Source organism: Copadichromis virginalis, linkage group LG8 (genome assembly GCF_057382275.1).
Source record: "Copadichromis virginalis isolate Kocher_CV1m ecotype Utaka linkage group LG8, C_Virginalis_male_GT1.1, whole genome shotgun sequence".
Classification (NCBI taxonomy): domain Eukaryota; kingdom Metazoa; phylum Chordata; class Actinopteri; order Cichliformes; family Cichlidae; genus Copadichromis; species Copadichromis virginalis.
In genome coordinates, this window is record NC_140625.1 from 16,614,510 (window position 1) to 16,630,106 (window position 15,597).

Below are 15,597 nucleotides of genomic sequence, written 5' to 3' on the forward strand. Positions count from 1 at the left end.
ACACAGACTGGGAGGCTTTCTCAGAGCTCAAGATTTTGACACCCAGTTTTGCTCTCTCTCTTTCTCCCTCCCCTTCAATCCTCCCTCCCTCCCCCTTTCACACACACATAAACACACACCCTTCTGTTTAAGAATATGCGCTGTCTGCAGCATCTGCCAGCCCCTGGTCCCCTCCACTTCTTTCTCTGACTGAAAATCTTCTTGCATCTTATTGCGAGGGAAAAAAATTAACTAATCAACACTTTCATAAAATGTTTTTTTGTTTTGTTTTGTTGTTGTTTTTTTTTTAAATCAACCTAATCCAAGACAATGTGATACTGGCATCTTGTGGTTGTGTGATAAAGTGCAAGGATGATGCTTTGCAGTAGAGCGACATTAATAACCACAAATTACATTTATTTCTTTGTGTAGGAACATGCACTATAACTAAATCTAAACACAGAAATCTCTCATGTAGAATAACCAAAATCAGCTCATGTGTTCACAGTTCCTGTCAGTCACGTCAACAATTTCATAGCCTTTAAGTTATATTAAAGATAAAGGAAGATGCTGCAGGTGAAGAACTATGGAGTAAAAGTAAGCTGAATTTGTGTCATTTTTGTTAGGAAAGTAAACATTGTGTTAGCTGATTGTCTCTTGTATAGGTTAATTTAACTTAAATTCAAACCAGAAAATAACTTTAACTTTTTACAGCCTGTAATTAAAATTCTGATAAGAAAGAACAGTGCAGATGAGTTTCTGGGCAGTCCATGAGATAAATTTAATCAGAGTAGGCCTAAGTCTACTGTTCGAGAGTTCAGGTGCCACTAGAAGCATTTAAAGACTTTTCGATTTGCCTGGAACTCACCCACTTCGACATATTTCCTGATTATTTTGTTTTTTATTATAGAATCAGTGTATTTAAGCTATACTGAAAGTCATCTGTCGCTTGTCAGAAAAGCCTTGAATTCATAGCCCCAAGCTTTTAACAGCAGGCAAACAGCCATCTGCTCCATTTCTAACATACCTGTCTTCATTAGTGGGCACTTCCTGCTGTGGCCTCCAGATGCCACCATTAGGCAACATTCAGTTGTCACCAGTTGTTTTGTTTTTTTCCATCCATCCATCTTCATCCGCTTTGTCCGGGGCCGGGTCGCAGGGGCAGCAGCCTAAGCAAAGAGGCCCAGACCTCCCTCTCCCCAGCCACCTCCTCCAGCTTATCCGGGGGAATACCAAGGCGTTCCCAGGCCAGCCGAGAGATATAATCTCTCCAGCGTGTCCTGGGTCTGCCCCGGGGCCTCCTCCCGGTGGGACATGCCTGGAACACCTCACCCAGGAGGCGCCCAGGGGGCATCCTTGTCAGATGCCCAAACCACCTCAGCTGGCTCCTTTCAATGTGGAGCAGCAGCTGCTCTACTCTGAGCCCCTCCCGGATGGCCGAACTTCTCACCCTATCTCTAAGGGAGAGGCCAGCCACCCTTCGGAGGAAGCTCTGCTGAGAAGGTGATTGGCTGCAGACTCCCATCTCTGCAGGACCTGTACACCTCCAGGACACTGCGGCGTGCAGCCCGGATCTCAGCTGACCCTTCTCACCCTGGACACAGTCTGTTTGACCTGCTCCCCTCAGGCAGGAGGCTCCGGTCCATTCGCACCAGAACCTCTCGCCACAAGAACAGTTTCTTCCCCTCTGCTGTCGGACACATGAACAATAACCACATGACTGTCCCCGCCACTAACACATGACCCTACGCTGTGTCACTGCATCATTTCATGTCTGGCACTGTTCACCACCTGCACTCATGTATATATCTTTCTACGTAGCACTCATAATTCTTATTCTCATGTATATATCTCATGTATATCTCATGCACATATCTTTCTTTCTACATAGCACTTTAATTCTTATTGTCTGCACTGAAGCACCGCAGCAATTTCCTAATGTTGTAAACCTCAACATCTGGCAATAAACCCATTCTGATTCTGATTCTGATTCTGATTTCTGCCGCTTGTATCCGCGATCTCGTTCTTTCGGTCACTACCCACAGCTCGTGGCCATAGGTGAGGGTAGGGACGTAGATCGACCGGTAAATTGAGAGCTTCGCTTTTACACTCAGCTCCCTCTTCACCACGACGGACCGGTGCAGCGTCTGCATTACTGCAGCTGCAGCCCCAATCCGTCTGTCGATCTCCGGCTCCCTTCTCCCATCACTCGCGAACAAGACCCCGAGATACTTGAACTCCTCCACTTGGGGCAGGAACTCATCCCCGACCCGGAGTGGGCACTCCACCCTTTTCCGGCTGAGAACCATGGCCTCAGATTTGGAGGTGCTGATCCTCATTCCCGCTGCTTCACACTTGGCTGCGAACCGTTCCAGTGCGAGCTGGAGGCCCTCACCCGATGAAGCCAACAGAACCACATCATCTGCAAAAATCAGAGATGAGATTCTGAGGCCACCAAAGCGAAAGCCCTCCGCCACTTGGCTGCGCCTAGAAATCCTGTCCATAAAAATTATGAACAGAACCGGAGACAAAGGGCAGCCCTGGCGGAGCCCATCACCCACCAGGAACGAGTCCGACTTATTGCCGGCAATGCGAACCAAGCTCTTGCAACGGTTGTATAGGGATCGAATGGCCCGTAGCAATGGGCCAGACACCCCATACTCCTGCAACACCTCCCACAGGACACCCCTAGGGACACGGTCGAATGCCTTCTCCAAGTCCACAAAACACATGTAGACTGGTTGGGCAAACTCCCATGCACCCTCAAGTATCCTGGAGAGGATAAAGAGCTGGTCCAGTGTTCCGCGACCAGGACGAAAACCGCATTGTTCCTCCTGTATCCGAGGTTCGACTAGCGGACGAACTCTCCTTTCCAGCACCCTGGCATAGACTTTCCCAGGGAGGCTGAGGAGTGTGATCCCCCTGTAGTTGGAACACACCCTCCGGTCCCCTTTCTTAAAGATGGGGACCACCACCCCGGTCTGCCAGTCCACAGGTACTGCCCCTGATCTCCACGCAACATTGCAGAGGCGTGTCAACCAGGACAGCCCTACAACGTCCAGAGCCTTCAGGAACTCGGGGGGGACCTCATCAACACCAGGGGCTCTGCCACCAAGGAGTTGTTTAACTGCCTCATTGACCTCGCCCCCGGAAATTGGCGGGTCATTCCCCTCATCCCCAGACTCTGCTTCCTCCTCGGAAGACGTGTCAGTGTTTTTTTTTTTCTACATTTATATTTGAAACCATCAGGAAAAGTAACAAGTAAAAAAAAACAAAACTTACTTAAACATAATAAGCATTTAAAAAAAAATTCAGTGGTCATAAATGCATAAATGCATGGATTTTAGTCAAACAAGGGCCAAAAACTGCAGTTCCTGGGCTGTTCCCTTGCAGTGGCGCCAAATGCACATCAGTTCTTACTGAAACCCACGTCACAATGCCCAACTTTACACCATAAAAAAGAACATTTACATTTACAAGAACTTTTTTTTCCTCAATTATTTATACTTCTAAGGCTTGACAGTTAGGGACCGACTGCTTTGATTGACATTGAAGAATTGAATTGAAGACTGGCAACTCTGACAGTTCACGTTGACTTGAATTCATTGGGCCATGGCCGCTCCTCTTTAATTATAATGTTTGTGCCTTCTGAAGAATTTTGATGGACATCTAATTTTGACTGCAGCACACACTGAGTGTTCTGCTGGATGTATCTGTGGGCTTCATATGTACAGTTTATGAATGAGATTTGCTAAGATCCCTTATGTTAGCACTCCACCCTCTTGTCCGAATTTAGTTACTTCTGGCTCCAAAAATCCAACATGGTGACAAAGAACCCTAACCACAGTCAAACTGGCTGAAATTCGGGCAGGTGTGCAGCAGTGTGTGCACCTCTGACATAGTTTGCAGTAAATAGGAGCGACTGGAGAGTGTAAAAGAAAAGTAGAGAGATCACTGAAACAAGTGGACATAATTTAATTACAGTTTTTTCTGATTGCTTAAGCACATTTTTTGTAACTATTGGCTAATTTTGCAAAACTCTTCACACAAATAAGAAAACCTGTCACCCAATAATCAAAACATTGTAGTTCTCTTGCAAAAGCAAACACAGCTAGATTAACTCTTCACACCTTCGTAAAAATGGTGTTTCCGTATCAAACAGTACACACAAGCCATCATCTACTAAGCACACAATGCGCCAACTGCACACTGATGGTATGAATACAAAACACTTCTGGCTTTTGCTTTCTCTGTGCACAAGGTAGGCCATGTCAGTTTGAGCTCATACTTCTGTCATAGATCCATAAGCATAGAGGGATCCAAACTTCAAGTACTGGTGTTTATTCAAACACATCAAAACAAACACAAGTGTTTATTTCCAAGTATAGGATTATTTGCAATCGCCATAATGACTATATGGGTTACTTGGTCTGCAGTGAACATGCTTCCTCTGCCCCAGCATCTGGTCATCTAGCAATTCTGTAAAGTAACAATTTCAGTATTTTTACATCAATGGTATTGGTGTGTTTCTCATTGGCATATGGCAGTGCTACAAATCTTTGTGCGAAGTGACTGTACTAACCGATTCTCATTTCAAGTCCTTATGATACTTGCTACAGTGTAGCGGCTCGAGTTAGGCTGGACCCGTTGGCCAGCTACCCTCAGGGTCATTCCACGGTTGATTACATGGTCCACTATTGTAGCTCTGATGTCATCAGCAATTCTATTTCCTACTCTTCCTACCCTTCCTCTCCCCCCTCCTCATCCTCCTCTCCCCCCTCCTCATCTTCCTCTCCCCCCTCCTCGTCTTCCTCTTGCTCCTCCTTGTCCTTGTTGTCCTCTTCATCCTACTTCTTCACCTCCACGTCCTCTTCCTCGGCCTCCTCTACTTCTCACTCTTTCTGCTCCCTCCATTGTACTCCGCACACACAGCTTACCTGTATTATAGTGCTTAGGCTGATTGCAAAGTGAACTAATTATCTAAAAAAGTTTACACATGTGAAAGTGTGCCAGACAGTTGGCAAATTAGTGTTAATGATAGCCATACATGTGTATACTTTTGCTAGGAGTGTGTTGGAAATTTGGTAATTGAGTGTTGTGCAGTGAATTGTGCCTACAGTTTTGCAAAGTGTGTGTTACAAAATTGCAAACTGAGTGCAAAGCAGTTTTTGTGCTTTTAGTTTTGCAAACTCAGTGAGTGGTTTTGCTATAAGTCTGAATAGTTTTAGAGATTGTGCTACAGGAATCACAGTTAGGGTTTAAGCATTCAGAAAAAACTGTAAGCAAAGAGTTTGAGCAATAAACTATTAGCAACTAGACTCTGATGAAGCAGAGCGGAGTAAGACAGGTCTGCTGGAGTCTAACACTCACTGGTGGAGTGAAAGAAGGTGGAAACGTGTATGGGAGATGAGGATGATGTAAGAATGAGAGGTGGGCTGCACCAGCGAAAGTTTTTAATTGACAGAAAGACAGCACACTGCTGAGATTTAAATCAACAGAGGCTGACTGGAGAAGAAGGGATGTAAACTAAAGTAAGATTCAATTTATATAACACCTTTCAAGATGAATTTCATGACGGATTAGTAAAAACATAAAGATGAAAACAAGTTAACAGTGACAAAATGCTTAAAACAAAAGGACATTATAATGGTAAGGATCTACGATATGAAGGCACCTGTTTCCAATCAGTAGCTACATCAGATGTTAGAAGCTTAGATAAGTCATAATAAAAACTGACATCAAGAGGCAGAGTGTGATGTTGGGATGTCCCTGATACTTACAAAAAGATTTCTTTCTTAAATCCCATTATTTCTATTAAAAAAAAAAAAAAAATCACATTTGGATTATCCCCTTGTAGGGCCCCACTGAAGTAGGAGTTTGGGAGTGCTTACAAGATTTTTGCCCAAATGTTGAGGCCAGTAATAAATGGGTGACATCAAAGATCAGCTGACCAGTCAGTTGCTGCTTGTCAGGCGTTGTGTGGCGGCGAGGAAGAAGGAACCCAAACGCAGGACTCGCAGGTAGGTGCAGATTTATTATGAGGAGTGGATGAACAGAACAAAGGGAGAAAATGGCTGGCTGGCTGGACAGCTGACTGGAAGGCTGAATGGCTGGCTGGCTGAACGCAGGCGGAAACGACAACAGAACATCACATGAACATCAACATCAATGACACGACAGAGAACTGGTGAAACCGAGGAACTTAAATACACAGGTGAATGATGACAATGATTGGAAACAGGTGAGTACAGGGCTGAACATAATCTGACTAATGACACGGGAGACAAGCTGACACGGGAAAAAACAGGAAGTGAGAACATTAATGTGGCGAACCAAACTGAACATGAACAAACTGAAATCACTGGGTCAACGACCCAGGAACCCTGACAGTACCCCCCCCCTCCAAAGGCCGGCACCCGACGGCCAAAAGAGAAAGAAAAAAAACCAGAACAGGGTGGGCGGAGGGGGCCCAGGACGGAGGGACGGAGTCCACACCAAGACAGTTCAGGTGGGCGCCCCCGTGGCCCGTGGCCGAGACGAGACAGTTCAGGGGGCCGACCGTGCGGACGGCAACGGCGACAGCACTGGTCCGGGGGCCGACCGCGTGGAAGGCAACGGCGGCGACGTGGACACAGTTCGGGGGGCCGGCCGTGCGGAAGGCGACGGCGGCCACTCAGGCGAAGGCGGTCCGGGGGCCGGCCGTGCGGAAGGCGACGGCGGCCACTCAGGCGAAGGCGGTCCGGGGGCCGGCCGTGCGGAAGGCGACGGCGGCCACTCAGGCGAAGAGGGTCTGTGGGCCGCCCACGACGGCGATGGCGCCCGGCCAGTGGCCTAGCCAGCGGTCTAGAAAATGGCCGTTTAGCTCCAGACCCAAACGAGGCTGGGCCAGGCGAGGCTGAAGGCTCTGAGGCTGCAGCAGACGAAGGCTCTGAGGCTGCAGCAGACGAAGGCTCTGAGGCTGCAGCAGACGACGGCTCTGAGGCTGCAGCAGACGACGGCTCTGAGGCAGAGGCCGGGCCGGGCGTGGGTGCAGCTGAGGCAGAGGCCGGGCCGGGCGTGGGTGCAGCTGAGGCAGAGGCCTGACCAGGCGATGCAGGCGCGGAGGCCTCTGGCCGGAGACAGGCAGGGCCAGTAGGCGCGGAGGCCCCTGGCTGAGGAGCGGCCGGGCCAGCGGGTGCGGAAACCCCTGGCTGAGGAGCGGCCGGGCCAGCGGGTGCGGAGACCCCTGGCTGAGAAGCAGGACGGCTCACAGCTGGCTCTGGGTGCTGTGGCTGCAGGTCCGGGAACTGGACGGGATGGTGGACAGGTGACTGGGAAACAGGAGCAGACTGGACAGGGGACCGAGCTACAGGAGGTGACTGGAGGACAGGAGGAGACTGAGCTACAGGAGGTGACTGGAGGACAGCAGGAGACTGGACAGCAGGAGAGTGAACTGACTGGAGGGAAAGCTGAACAGCAGGTGAGGGAACTGACTGGAGGGAAAGCTGAACAGCAGGTGAGGGAACTGACTGGAGTGGAGATGCTAAGGGATGAACAGGGGTAGGTGAGGCTGCTGGCTGAGCTACAGATTGAGCTAGTGACGGAGATAAAATTACGGCTTGGGCTAGTAAGGCTGGTGCCTGGGCAGGGGACAGTTCAGCTAACCTAACTAGGGATCGTGCGAGGGCGTGAAAGGCTGGGTCAGGAGGTGGATGAAGTGGTGACGTAGCAGGTGAACCGGTTAGCTCTTCCAAGTCTCTAGGGAGGTCAGGCTGGGTTCTGGCTGCCCTCAGCCTGGGCGCTGGGACGGGCACGGAAGGCGGCTGGACACCAGTCACCCCCACCTGAGAAACAGAAGCGGGTGTGGAGTTAGACCGGGTCGCAGCTGCCCTCCTCCTGGGAGCTGGCACTGGTGTGGGCGTAGACTGGGCCCCCATGCTGGTGGGCAATGGCTCAATAATGGGTGTGGAAATAGTGACGGTGTGTGTGTTACTGGCAGGTGTATGGGAGAATGTTCGGGTTTTCCTGCCACCACTATCTACAGTCTTTGGAGGAGCAGAGCAGAAAAACTCTTCCCAGTCCACTTCCTCCTCTAGGAGGGAAACGTCCCATGAATCAAAGACGGGTTTATTATTGGGTTGAAGTGGAGAGTCAAACGAGGGTGGAAAACAGTCGCTGGAACTCACCACCGGGAATTGCTGAAAATAGTCCATTTTATGGCGGCGTGTGCGCCGCTTTCTCCGGGAAGAGGAAGCGGCCGGGATAAACAGCTGAGCCTCTGGCGCGGTAGCCTCCGTCGAGCTGAGGTGGGAGGCGTAGCCGTTGTGCCGCGGCGATGGTGGAGGTCCGGCGGATGAGGCGGCGGGTGTGGGAGCGAGGAGCGGAGTGGCGAGAGAGGGAGTGGCCGAAGCGCGGCGTGGAACGTCCACTCTCCACGGCAAATGCTCCGGTACAGGTGAGGCAGCAGGTGGGGGAACGCGGCGTCTCCGAGGCCCGCCCAGAGCCAAGCGAGTGCCCTCGAAGACGTGCTCTCGCTCCGCGAAGAGCCGCTGTTTTCCCCTGAGCTCCTTTGCCCAACGGGAAAGCGCTGCCTCCTGCCGCTCGTAGAGGTCCGAGTCTGCTGGGTTCCAATCGTGTCTTCGTGGCACGGGTCGTGTCATTCTGTCAGGCGTCGTGTGGCGGCGAGGAAGAAGGAACCCAAACGCAGGACTCGCAGGTAGGTGCAGATTTATTATGAGGAGTGGATGAACAGAACAAAGGGAGAAAATGGCTGGCTGGCTGGACAGCTGACTGGAAGGCTGAATGGCTGGCTGGCTGAACGCAGGCGGAAACGACAACAGAACATCACATGAACATCAACATCAATGACACGACAGAGAACTGGTGAAACCGAGGAACTTAAATACACAGGTGAATGATGACAATGATTGGAAACAGGTGAGTACAGGGCTGAACATAATCTGACTAATGACACGGGAGACAAGCTGACACGGGAAAAAACAGGAAGTGAGAACATTGATGTGGCGAACCAAACTGAACATGAACAAACTGAAATCACTGGGTCAACGACCCAGGAACCCTGACACTGCTGTCTCCATGTTGAAGGGCTGGTGGGGATTCATCTAAAGGTCACAGTGACAATAATGCTATACAAAGCTAATAAAAACCGTTTCTTACTGCAGCTGTACTGACAACATATAGTGAATGATATATGGGAGTTTTAAAGATGTTACCTCGGACCGCTGACCTCTTCAGATAAGGTCAAACATTCGTAAAAACCTTTTGTCTTTAAAACTATGCTTAAAAGTCTAGTGCCTTTGTTTGTACTGGTAGCATTCAGGTAAAGATACTGGTACATGTGGATTCTAAATATCACATGTTTGCATTCAAATACTATGTCAGATTTGACAGCTCCGACCCCCCTTTAAATTTCACCTCTGTCTTTCTTTTACGTTGACCCCAATAAAAGTTATATCTTTAAAGAAAAGATTGTCAAGAGAAAGCGAATGAGCTGCAGTTAGTTAGAAATATACTGCAGTGTAATATTATATAATGAGCTTAAGTTATTCATGTCCAGTTTGTTACACATCAATAGTATTTATCCACTCCCAATCCTCCGTGTGTGTGTAATCAAGGTAAATAACTTTCATGTTACTCTTATCTGATTTTTACTGCACTAAAACACTAAGAACAACAAATAAGAAAATGAATATATATAAAAATACAATGTTACTCCCTTAAAAGTAAATACTGCCCACAGAGTGAGTTGCTTTGGAGGTTTCTCTTTCAAGTGATTTTGTATCTATTAGATACATGAATACACTAACCCTCATTGCACATTGCTACATGGGTTCTTACAAAATGAAAATGAAAATATGAAAGTGGGAATGGGGCCAAAACAAGTTGGGTAAGTATGCATGTTTGTTTTACATTTCTGCCAGTCACCTGCTGAGCAGCCTTTGTAATGTTTGCGTGGGTATGTGGGTAAAAATCTTTACATTGTTGTGTTGCAGTGAGCCAACAGACAGGTGTGATGTATGTCAGCACAATCATCAGAATGCAACACAGATTCCATCTGTTGCTTTTGAAATTTGCATTTCGACTGTGAGAAAAATCTGTGTTTCCAAACCTAGTTGCCTTAGCGTGGATGCCAGGTAATTGAAATAAACTGAATGTCAAACTGCTCATCAGAACGGTACCAGTGCTGCTTTCGAGTCCAGTGTCTTCCAGTTAATGAAAACGTCTTAGGGAACATTTGTCCCAACAGCATGACTGTTAACATAAGGACATGTTCGACATCAGGAGAAACAGACTGCTCCCTCTACCAGATATTTTTTCTAAAAGACAAGCTATGAAAAGGACTCTGAGTTCTCTGCTCAGTGTCAGGAAATGAAGGAGGTGGTGGAGAGTCATTGAGTCTTTATAGCTATGTAGAGGGCCAGAAGAAAGCTGCAGAAGATATTCAGGCACAACGTGAAGCTGACAAAAGGTGATATTACAGCAGAGCCCTGCCTCTACAAGGCAGACACAGCACTGCCCTCAGTAAACTATAATTAATATTCATCTTATAATGCAGGGTTTCCCCTTTCTGTACTTCAAGGAGATAAAAGGAGAGCTTCAGAGTTACACCCTGCTACTACCAGGTTGGACCCCCTTTTGCCTTCAGAACTACCTTAATTCTTCAAGATGCTGGAAACATTACCCAGAGATTATGTGACAGCATCGCACAGTTGCTGCAGATTTGTTGGCATACCTCAAAATATGAAGTAAGAGAAAGATAGCTGAAGCCATACCAGCCATACCAGCTTGGATGTCGACCAGATTAACAAGGTCTGCGTCAAGTGTTGAGGATTGGGACACACGGATGAGAAGTGGGCTCCTGGAACAATTCAATTCAGTTTTATTTATATAGCAACAAATCACAACAACAGTTGCCTCAAGGCGCTTTATATTGTAAGGTAAAGACCCTACAATAATACAAAGAAAACAGAAAACCCCAACAATCATACGGACTCCCTATGAGTGGGAAGGAAAAACTCGCTTTTAGCAGAACCAGGCTCAGGGAGGGACGGCCATCTGCTGCGACCGGTTGGGGTGAGAGAAGGAAAACAGGAGTAAAGAAATGCTGTAGAAGACAGCCAGAAATGAAAAATAACAAATAATTAAATACAGAGAGGTGTATAAACACATTAGTGAGTGAAAAAGGGGACTGAAGAAAAAACACTCATGAGAATCCCCCAGCAACCTACATCTATTGCAGTGTAGCTAAGGGAGGATTCAGGGTCCTCTGATCTAACCATAACCATATGCTTTAGCAAAAAGGAAAGTTCATAATTTTAAAGGTAGAGAGGGTGTCTTCTAAGCTGGTTCCATAGAAGAGGGCCCTGAAAATTGAAGGCTCTGCCTCTCATTCTACTCTTAAATACCCTAGGAACAACAAGTAAGCCTGCAGTGCGAGAGCGAATTGCTCTAATGGGGTGATATGGTGCTATAAGGTCATTAAGATAAGATGGGGCCTGATTATTTACAGTTTTTTCTGAATGCTTAAACCCTAACTGTGATTCCTGTAGCACAATCTCTAAAACTATTCAGACTTATAGCAAAACCACTCACTGAGTTTGCAAAACTAAAAGCACAAAAACTGCTTTGCACTCAGTTTGCAATTTTGTAACACACACTTTGCAAAACTGTAGGCACAATTCACTGCACAACACTCAATTACCAAATTTCCAACACACTCCTAGCAAAAGTATACACATGTATGGCTATCATTAACACTAATTTGCCAACTGTCTGGCACACTTTCACATGTGAAAACTTTTTTAGATAATTAGTTCACTTTGCAATCAGCCTAAGCACTATAATACAGGTAAGCTGTGTGTGCGGAGTACAATGGAGGGAGCAGAAAGAGTGAGAAGTAGAGGAGGCCGAGGAAGAGGACGTGGAGGTGAAGAAGTAGGATGAAGAGGACGACAAGGACAAGGAGGAGCAAGAGGAAGACGAGGAGGGGGAGAGGAAGATGAGGAGGGGGGAGAGGAAGGGTAGGAAGAGTAAGAAATAGAATTGCTGATGACATCAGAGCTACAATAGTGGACCATGTAATCAACCGTGGAATGACCCTGAGGGAAGCTGGCCAACGGGTCCAGCCTAACTCGAGCCGCTACACTGTAGCAAGTATCATAAGGACTTGAAATGAGAATCGGTTAGTACAGTCACTTTGCACAAAGATTTGTAGCACTGCCATATGCCAATGAGAAACACACCAATACCATTGATGTAAAAATACTGAAATTGTTACTTTACAGAATTGCTAGATGACCAGATGCTGGGGGCAGAGGAAGCATGTTCACTGCAGACCAAGTAACCCATATAGTCATTATGGCGATTGCAAATAATCCTATACTTGGAAATAAACACTTGTGTTTGTTTTGATCTGTTTGAATAAACACCAGTACTTGAAGCTTGGATCCCTCTATGCTTATGGATCTATGACAGAAGTATGAGCTCAAACTGACATGGCCTACCTTGTGCACAGAGAAAGCAAAAGCCAGAAGTGTTTTGTATTCATACCATCAATGTGCAGTTGGCGCATTGTGTGCTTAGTAGATGATGGCTTGTGTGTACTGTTTGATACGGAAACACCATTTTTACGAAGGTGTGAGGAGTTAATCTAGCTGTGTTTGCTTTTGCAAGAGAACTACAATGTTTTGATTATTGGGTGACAGGTTTTCTTATTTGTGTGAAGAGTTTTGCAAAATTAGCCAATAGTTACAAAAAATGTGCTTAAGCAATCAGAAAAAACTGTAAGTGCATCAGGTAATTAAAATTTTGTGCATTAAGAGTTATGACCCACTCTAGGATTCTAAATAAACTCAGTAACTTAAACAAAATAAAAAAAGACAAACAAAAAACCGTAAAGGGATTAGTCATAAAAGTGGTCGGTTATACACTTTCATAAAGAGGAAAAAGGAAATACTGAACTACATGTACATAGGTCAGAGGTATTCTAATTTTGTATATTCTAATTAGTTTTTATTTTAATTCTGTTTTGAATTTTTTTTTTAAGTCAGGTTACATACTCGTTTATTGTATGAAAATGTTTAATTTTAGGTGTTATTACTGTCGGCATCAGTTTTAGTCTTTTTAATGATTACTGTATGTATGGTATATGTCATAGGCAACATTTAGGAAAATGTTACAATGCAAATACAGAACCTTTTGATAGTAGTGACATTCAGAGTCTCGATAAACATGTCAATGAAAGCCTTTTGATAGAATTTTTACAAAAGTAACAAATAATACAACTTCCTCTATATTTTTTTTTTGTTTTAGTTAGTTTTCAGCTCCATGTATTATTTCAGTTATTTTGCAAACATTTTGGAGTCTAGTGTTTGTTTTTATTTTAGTTAACTAAATGTTTGCTCATATCTAGTTTTAGTTTAGTTTTAGTTAACAACTTTGACATAGACGTATGTGCTATGGTTAGGCACACCTTTCTGGTTTTTTTTCTGTTCTGCATGACTGATGTTGTTTTGTTTTGTTGTTTTTTTTTTGTTCTCGGACATTGTGTTGAAATCAGATTTCCCATAGAAGATGTGGTATTTTAAAACCAAGAAAACAAAACCAAAACTATGTAGACCAGTCTCTGCAATAGTTTTAAGATAAGAGATAAGATAAAATAAGATAAGATAGAACTTTATTAATCCCTCGGGTGGGTTCCTCTGGGAAATTCGATTTCCAAAAAAGCACAGCACCGACAGAAGTTACAGAGTTATACACACACACATATATATAAATACAGAGACAATATAAATAAAATATACGAAGGGGATAAATAGAATAAATAGGAATAAAAATAAAAATACAAGTGAATTGCACATTTCAAGTATTGAGGTCTATTGCACTGTTGACTATTTACAAAAGTATTGCACAAAAGGTATTGCACAGTGAGGTGAAGAGGCACTACAGCTTAGTTGTTCCCCCCTCCTTTGTCCTCCTGTTTCCCCTCCCTCTCCCCTCCAGAGAGGAGTTAAACAGTCTGATGGCGTGCGGGACAAAGGAGTTTTTAAGTCTGTTAGTTCTTGTCTTTGGGAGAAGCAACCTGTCACTGAACAGACTCTTCTGGTTGTTAATGGCCGTGTGCAGAGGATGCCTGGCATTGTCCATAATGTCCATCAGTTTCTTTAATGTCCTTTTCTCTGCCACTGTCACCAGAGTGTCCAGCTTCATGCCGACCACAGAGCTAGCCCTCCTGATCAGTTTCTCCAGCCTGGATGAGTCCTTCTTTGCTGTGCTGCTCCCCCAGCACACCACAGCATAGAAAAGTACTCCAGCAACCACCGACTGGTAAAACATCCTCAGGAGCTTCCTGCAGATGTTAAAAGACCTCAGCCTCCTGAGGAAGTACAGTCGGCTTTGGGCTTTTTTATACAGGTACTCTGTGTTGCATGACCTCCAGATGGGATTTGAAGCGCAACTTGTTACTGACACCAATAAAAAAAAGTAACAAAAAGAAAAAACAGAACTTTTTTTTGTTTTGTTTGCATTTATTTTTTTTTTACTTGACAGATTAAACGATATAGATTTGAATTGTCTAAGAATAGCCTATCTGAAACAAATACTGTCCCACAATTCCTTACTCAGGCCTTTGTTACATTATTACATCTCCTTTTCTTCTTTTTTAATGTGCACAATAACTCGAGATTATTATAATGAATGTTTAAAAGTATGATTCATTGCTATGAGGAAACAATGTTCTTTGTGAGTGTCTCGTGCACATTAGAGGTAAGACAAAGAACATTTACTGGAACTCTGCCAGTGCTGGCAGTACAAAAGCAGTGCTGCAGGGAGTCCTGTTGCTTCACATGAGATGTATATGAGCCAAAGAAGACGTGGCAAGGTAATTAAGTTATTTCGGTTAACCTTCTAGGACCTGGCGTCCACATATGTGGACATCACATTTTGGGTTATTTAGACCAAAATACTCAATTTTGCTCTACATGGGCCTGATATCCACTTATGAGGACATTATACTGCTACTGTTCTATCAAAATTTTAAACGAATATCCTCATATGTGGCTCTTATTTTTCTTGAAAACAAAAATAAGGTAAAAAAAAATAAATCTGGTAATTCTTTGTTTTTACATTCATCTGGCCCCAATATGCCCAAATATCAAAGAGAAATTAAAAATGCACACCATGGAAGAGTTCGGGTGTTAGGAGGTTAAACTAAAATTATTTTCAGACTTCTCTGGGATTGTTTTATATTATTATTATGTGCTATTATATTATGTGTATGCTGAAATTTATAAAGATATGTTTAGATTTCACTAATATCGCACAGTAATGCCTATATTATTAGCTGAGAGTATTTCAGTGCACATCAACATTTAAACTTCAAAACATCTTCTGCCCTATAGGCTACTTAACAAATTATGTACATATACATGTTGCATACCCACTTTTTTATTTATGTATATTCATTCTGCAGGTTTGAGTTTGAGTTATGGCGGGTCAAACCCTATTGTTTTTGCTGCTTTTGGTGATTATAGGTGAGTATTAAATAAAATCAGCCTAATGATTTATTGTTGTTGTATTGATTAACGATGTGAGGATTCTCAGATTTGTATTCAAACACGT